Below are 7784 nucleotides of genomic sequence, written 5' to 3' on the forward strand. Positions count from 1 at the left end.
TGGCCTGCGTTGTATAGGAGGTCAGACTAGACGATTATAATGGTCCCTTCTGACCTTAAAGTCTATGAGTCTATGAACTCTGACACTGCAGAGTGTTCACCCCACGTCCCACTTCCCAGCTCTGACACCACAGAGCCTTGCCTGTGTCCCTGTTCCCCGTTCCCTAGTCCCATCCCCCCCGTTAGCACCCCCGTCCCCCAGCCCGAGCTGACAGAGTGGAGCAGGCTGGGGCCAGGTCACTCCACTTCCCGCCGCCCGGGAATTGCAGGGCAGGCCCGACCCCACACTCACAGGGCGGCGGGAAGTGGTGGGATCCGGCCCCAGCCCGCTGCACTCTGCTCCCAGCCTTGGAACTTGGGGGGGGGGGGGAAACACCCCCCAACAATCACCAGCGGTGCAGCTGGGAGCTGGTGGAGCAGAGCGGGCTGGGGCCAGGTCGTTCCACTTCCCACCGCCCGGTGAGTGCAGGGTGCACCTGATCCCTCCTGCAGTCCACCGGGATGTAGCTCAGGGGAAGGGGCGGAGTGGGGGGGGAGATGGGATGGAGCAGGGGTGGGAAGAGGCAGGGTAGGGGCTTTGGGGAAGAGGCAGAGCAGGGGCAGCTTTCCTGGCCGGCTCAGCCAGTCGGGGGATCGGGCTGGCCGCTGGAGCAGTACGGAGCTGCATAGGGCACCAGGAAAAATGGGGCAATTTGGTGCCTCCACATCCCTTCACCAGGCAGTGTCCCTGTTGTGTGGGCTGTCTTCATAGGTCCTTTCTCGATCTTTCTCACCCTCTTGTCTTGAGTCTCCTGTGTCTCTCTTTTCAAGCACAGACTAACTCTGGTTGTTCAGAGGAGGGGAGGACCATGCCTATGCATGGCCAGCAGACAGCGACAAAGACCCTGGCCAGCCTGCTCCTGCCATGCCAAACCCCCACTGAAGGCCACCCACAGATCAGCATGCGCAGCTGCTGATGGTCTGTGGCCAACATCAGAAGACGGTAGGAAAGCAGGGCCAGCCACTCCCGGTGGGGCCTCTAACTGTTCCCACTCTCCGTGCTCACTTTTGCAGTGGGGCAGGAGATTTTATCCAAAGAGGCTTTTCCCAGCTGGCGAGAAGCAGAGAAACACCCAAGCTCCCACGGTGCTATTTAGCAAACCCCTCAAGCACAGGGACAGATGCACATTTGGAAGAGGGAAACTGCTCTACATGCTAGCCTGGGCAGATGCCCATTTTCTTTGGCAAGTCAGGAATGGCAAAGGCGAGACTGGAAGCACCTGGGGCTCATGCCCCAGCCTTTGTGACGCCCACCCCCCAACTCTTTCCTGGGGCTCTAGCTGAAGCCAGAGCATTGGCCTGAGTGGCCAAGAAGAGGTTCCAGCCCTGAAGGAAGCAGGACTGTCAGCATGAAGGTAAAACTGCACAAGCACAACGGGACTTGACCCCCCAATCACCTGATCCAAAGTCAGCTACTTTATCCATTAGGCCACATGGTCACATAAGAAAACTCTCTCCAAGTACTTCTTTGGAGAAGACAGACACTATGTTTCTCAGACTAAGATCATCTACTGAGGGGCTGAGACTCTCTGGGCACAAGAAGTTGAGATCCCAAAGACATATGAGACTTAATTCTATGGGGTCAGGTGCAGGCCTTTGGCAGGGAGGCTTAGGTAAGGGGACTGGGGTGCAGCGGATGGACCGGCTGTCTAGGTGCGGAGATTTAGTCGCACTGAAGCACAGGAGGGAGGAGGAGGAGGAGGAATCCTGCTGATGGTCAGTGGCTGTGCAGAAAAAAGGGTGTTGATTTCCCCCATCCTAAATGGGCTGGTTGGCTTGACCCTTCTCCCCTCTGCGGAACGTGGTGGGGACTGTAGCTCGCCCCTCGTGGGGCAGGAGGGCACAGGTGCAGGGCACTGGGCCCGATGCCCCTGGACGGCAGCTCCGGTGGGGTCGGGCAGGGCAGCGTCTGTGGTTTACATTCTGCATTGCCTGGTGCTGAGCCATTGCACAATCCCCAGTCACGCCGCACAGCACACCTCAAGAGGCGGTGGGGGGCCAAGCAGATGATCCAGCACGAGGGGGGAGAGGAAATGTGGCTGGGGGGAGGAAAGGTCTTGGGCTGCACTGGGGGAGTGCATAGCAGGGTGACCCCAGAAACCTGCAGCAAAGGGATGGACAGGTGGGCTGGGTGGATAGACGAGGCAGTGAGCCTAAAAGGGGAGTGGGGTCTAATGGTCAGAGCAGGGTGGGGGTTGTGTTCTATCCCTAGCTCTGGGAGCTGAGTGGGGTCTAGAGGTGAGAGCGGGGGACTGGGAGCCAGGACTCCTGGATTCCATAGTGGCAACTGTTTTTTCCTGTGTCTCCCTCCCTAGAGATCCCTGCCCAGCCCCCTAGCAGAATCTGACTGGGGGAGGGGGTTGCCCTGCCACTCCAGACTCGTGATTAGAACCCCTCCTCCCAGGAGAAGTCATTGTCCAGTCCTGTGGGGCTGTGCTCCTGGCTCATACCTCCACCACTCCAGAACAGATGGGTATGAGAACCCATCCTTGCCAACCCCTAAGGTTGACATATCTGCTGTAGAATCTGAACTCCACGAATTAATGCAAATGGAGATTTGAAAATATTTGTTGTACTAGAAGTACAAAAGGGGGGAGTGTGGAAGCAGGGAAGGCTTCAATAAGGATTTGAAGGGGATTTTAATGCATGTTAGTCAGTTAGCAAGAGTCAGGCCATACTGTAACCCTAATGACTTGAGACTTGTAGGAGCAAAGATAGTGCGAGGCGACAGGACAAGAACTGTGTACAAAGTTATTACGACCTTGCAATCACTAACCAAAATGCAGGCTTGCTTTTTCTTAGGACTGAGACAAATAAGATAAGCCTTTCTGCTATGTATAAACAAAATGTAGTTGTTGCTTTTTACTGTCTGTATTATTGCTAGCAATTGTCTGTAACAAAGGTATAAAGGCTTGCTGTGATTGTTTACCAGTTGAGAGACCTCTTCACTTCCCAGTAGCTAACTTTCCTGCTCAGAGCACATGGTAGGAAGGGGATGAAAAACCCCATAGAGAAGGAACTGATTGTCTGTATGCTGCCTGGACTCGGGGCAAAGGTTCTAGGCATAAGCAAGAGATCCCCAGCTGCTTAGCCTGGGTTAGTCCTAAAGAATATGTAGAGCTTGCTTATTACAGAAGCTTCTATTACCTTTGAAATTTAAGACTGCAACTCATCTGCATCTATAGGATTACCTGTTTTAACTCTGTTAACAACTCTCATTTCCTTTTAAATAAGTCTTAATACAGGTTATGACAGGACTGGCTACAAGTGTCTTTGTTGGAAGATCTAAGATTTAATTGACCTAAGGAAGTGACGGGTCCTTTGGGACTGGCAGTAACTTGAACATTGCTGTGATTCGTGCTGTAAGTCAGTGGTTCTCAACCAGGGCCCCCCTGGGGGGCCGTGAGCAGCTTTCAGGGGGCTGCCAAGCAAAGCCGGCATTAGACTCACTGAGTCCCAGGGCAGAAAGCTGAAGTCCCAGGGAATGGGACTGAAGTCCAGGGCCCTGAGCCCCACCACCAGGGCTGAAGCCAAAGCCTAAGCCTAAGCAATGTAGCTTTGCGGGGGCCCCTGTGGCATGGCAGTTGCCCTGCTTGCTACCCCTAACGCCAGCCCTGGATTTTATATGCAGAAAACCAGTTATTGTGGCCCACATGGGCAGTGGAGTTTTTATAGCGTGTGTGGGGTGCGGGGTAGGGGTGGGGGCTCAGAAAGACAAAGGTTGGGAACTCCTGGAGTAAGGGACCACCTGTCACAAAGGTGAGCTCACCTGCGTGGTGAGATATATGGGATCACCCAAGAGGACTGTCTGTGATTCCATGTTAATGCTGTTACAATGCCTGAAGCGTTTACACTGGAAACTTGGTTGGTGAAATCTTCATACAGACCTCACCCCGAATTTGGGGTTTGTGCCCTGCTTCTCACCAGCCTGCACATCCATGGACAAACCACCTCGCTGGGGGTGTGTCCCCTGGGTCAGGAGAAGTCATTGTCCAGTCCTGTGGGGCTGTGCTCCTGGCTCATACCTCCAGCACTCACTGCTGCCCCTCCGTTACCAGCTGCACCGTTCAGTCAGCCTCAGGCCTCAGGGAGGTCACAGCCCCTCTCCCCACCCCAAACCTTCAAACTGGGACATGGTGCAGCAGTGCCAGAGTGCACTAGTGTAAATTCTGTCTACACCAAGGGTTTGCACCAGTGCCTAAAACAGCAGTGTGGCAGAGACCTTCAGAAACAGCAGTACGGTGGCACTAGAACCTATTTCTAGCTCGGTCACAGACAGCCTGGGTGACCTTGGACACGTCAATGTTTCTCCTCCCAACTTTAGTCTCTTTATCCAACTGCCCACTCACTGGGGTCTCCTCTCTCTCCAGAGCTGCTCACCACTAAAATCTGTGTGGGTGTCCCCAGAGCTAAGGCAGTTCAGCTCTGGAACAGTCTTACAAGGGGCTGGGAGTCTCTTTCCCTGGAAGTTTTTAAGAACAAATAGGACAAAGCTCTGTCAGAGATAATCTACATATACTTGGTCCTGCCTCAGCAGAGAAAGTTGGACTTGATGACATCTTGAGGTCCTGTCTAGCCCTACATTTCTAGGATGCGATGCAATATATACATATAAAAACACAACATACAGAATAAAACTCACCACAACATAATGTCAGGCAAATTCAGGGGGAAAAAAAACACAACCTACACTCCACAGCATAAAATGACAATACAAAGGAAAAGAAAGCAACATGATGCGAACTATGACATCCTAGGACAAAAGTACACAATGGAAAACAAGCTGAGGCAAAACAATTCACCATAAAACTGCTACACAACATGGTGCGATCACAGTTCCAAATGGCACCATGCAAAACAGCTCAGCGTAGAACATGACGCAGCACAAAAGAGAATTATTTCAATGTAGGCCTGGAAGGGATCTTGAGAAGTCATCTACTCCAGCCCGCTGTGTTGAGGCAGGACCAAGTATCCCTAGACATTCGCAGACTGGCGTATCTCTAACCTGGTCATAAAAACCTCCAATGAAGGAAATTTCACAGCCTCCCTTGGAAGCCAATGCAAGGCAAACACAGACCAAAACAATGCTGTACACACACACGCTGGGCTTGCGGTTAAGGGGGGAGGCAAGAATTGAAACAATCTGGGTTCAGTTCCCAGTTTTGCCGCAAATTCTCCACGCAAACTTGTTACACACCGGTGGCTGGCCCGTACCACTGACTTGGGCCCACACGACTCAGGCTGTGGGGCTGTTTAATTGTCATGTAGAAGTTCCGGCTTGGGCTGCAGCCCAAGGTCTGGCACACTCCCACCTCGCCGGATCCTAAGGTGAAAAGAGACAAATTCATATTACAATTAAGGCACAAATATTCAACAGCGAGGATGATTCACCACAGGAACAAGCTACCAAGGAAGGTGGTGGATTCTCCGTCTCGTGACGTCATTTCATGAAGACTAGATGCCTTTCTTGAATGTGTTTACCCCAAAAGTAGCTAGTGTGTCATACAGGAGGCCTGTGATATGCAGGGGTCAGATTAGATGCTCTAATGGTCTCTTCTGGCAATAAAGTCGACTAATTTCTTTAAAACTGAATGTAGCATTGGGAGCAGCAGCGTCTGACGTTTTCCTGTCTAGCCGGCTTGCTTCCTAGAACGAACGCTCCTTGAGTGGGGTGATGCACAGGGAGTAGCTCAAACCTCCAAAGTGCTTGGCCAGGGGCAGGACATTAGCCCAGCAAGGGAGGGGTGTGGCAGTGACATCACAAATGCCTTTTGCAGCACCTCAGACTATTGGCCAAAGGTGGTGGGGAGGTGGTGACCTCACAGAGAGATGCTGACATCAGCCAGGCAGGACAGGGGCGAGGGGCCAGGGAAACCTCAGAGACCCTGTGGCTTTGCTTCAGCAAGTCTCCCTCTCCAGGTCTCTCTTTGAGGACTGGGGGAATATTGGGGTTCACGTACCTGAGCGCCAGGAGGAACCTCTTTCGAGTTTTCTCCTTCCCTTTTAGTGATTTTACTTGAAAACAGCCGACCCTGTTTAGAAGGTAAGAGCCTCCTCGAGGTTTGAAACTGTTCAGTCTGATCCATCTGGTGACAGTTGAATTCATTGGAAACATGATCTTAAGGAGGCAGAATTTTATTCCAAACCTGGCATCTTGTCCCTTAGAATCACTGAGGACATTAGGGTTTGTCCTTTTTGTTTCAACTTTTCCTCCATCCATCCATCCCTCCTTTCTCTTCCTCTCTTGCTTCTTTTCTCCTTTCTCCTGTTCCCCTCCTAACACCAGGAGAGGGTGTGTGTGTGTGTGTGTTGCGGGGGAGTGCTCGGCAGCTCTCACTGTGGGAGGTCCACCCTAAACTGTGGAGCTGCAGTAGTGCTGGGGCAGTGATCCCCGCCAGTGACCTGGGCCATCCTTTGAGCTCTCTGGTGAGACCGCTCAGCCTCCCATCCTCAGTCTCTACCCTGATTGTCTGAGCAGGGGGTTAATGACAGGGAGGAGACTCAAGGCCTTTTTGTTCTCTTTTAAGACCAAGTAAATAAGTCATAACCACTTATATGTTTGATGGATTTTGCTGCTTCTCTGCATTAATGAGGCAAGTATGAAGCCTCATTAAAAGACCTGGGGTCACTATATTACTGCACAGTCAATCAATGCAGTCAATCAATGCAGTTGTAGATAAATCTCTGCATCATGCATTTTTGTATAACTTGTATATGACTTTGTATTGAACCTGGGTAATATGTTATAGCGGGCCCCTAAGATAGTGTAATTAAGGTAAAAGAAAAGTGTCTTTTTGCTAGAAGTAGAATAAGATCTCCTCCCCACTTTGTAATCAACTGCCCTGTTGCATGAATGAGGTGTGACTGAGCAGACATACTGATGGTCTCGGGGATAAGAAGCAAACACCTTCCTGTGGGAACAACCCCCAGCCCAGAGAAAAGCAGCTAGAAGGACCAACAGACACAGTCACAGATTTTGAATCTGGGAGATTTGCCCCTATCCATCCACCGACTCGCTGCTTGCCTCCTCACCCCCCCACCCCAAGTATAAAGCCTCATTCAAAGACCCAAGGAGTCACTATATTACTGCACAGAGCCCTCCCCCCCCGACGAACTCTGCCCCTCACCTGCCTCAGGCTCTGCAAGGGAGTTTGGGTCGGGCGAGGAGGTCTGGGGTGCAGGCCCTGGGTTGGGGCAGGGGTTTGGGGTGTGGGATGGTTGAGAGGTTGGGCTCTGGAATGGAGTTTGGGTGCTGGGTGCAGGCTCCAGGCTGGGGCACAGGGTGGGAGTGCAGGATGGGTGGAGGCAGGGGCGACTCTAGGCACCAGCAAAGCAAGCAGGTGCTTGGAGCAGCCCATTTTCAGGGGCGGCAGCCAGCAGGGATCAAGCCTGGGAGCTGAGAACCAACAGGGGGCCCTGGGAGCTGTAGTTCCTTGGTTAGCTCCCTGCCTATAGAGCCAGCTCTGGAGCAGGAAAAAAACTACATTTCTCAGCATTCCCTTGGCCGCTATCAACAGGAAAGGGAGGGGGAGGGAGTACGGTAGCTGAAACCTCAAGCTGCAGCTTGCTGTCAATGGAGAGCTCACTGCTAGAGCAGGGTGGCACTGTGAATGGGGAACGAGTGTGCCCAAGTTGTAGAAGGCTTTGCCCTAGATATCCCCTTCAGAAGACATCCCCAGACTGGATTAGAGATACTGGTGTGACCTCAACTTGCAGCCCCCAAGGAAGGAATTGGGTGGACTAAAT

This window comes from Mauremys reevesii, unplaced genomic scaffold (genome assembly GCF_016161935.1).
Source record: "Mauremys reevesii isolate NIE-2019 unplaced genomic scaffold, ASM1616193v1 Contig156, whole genome shotgun sequence".
Taxonomy (NCBI): domain Eukaryota; kingdom Metazoa; phylum Chordata; order Testudines; family Geoemydidae; genus Mauremys; species Mauremys reevesii.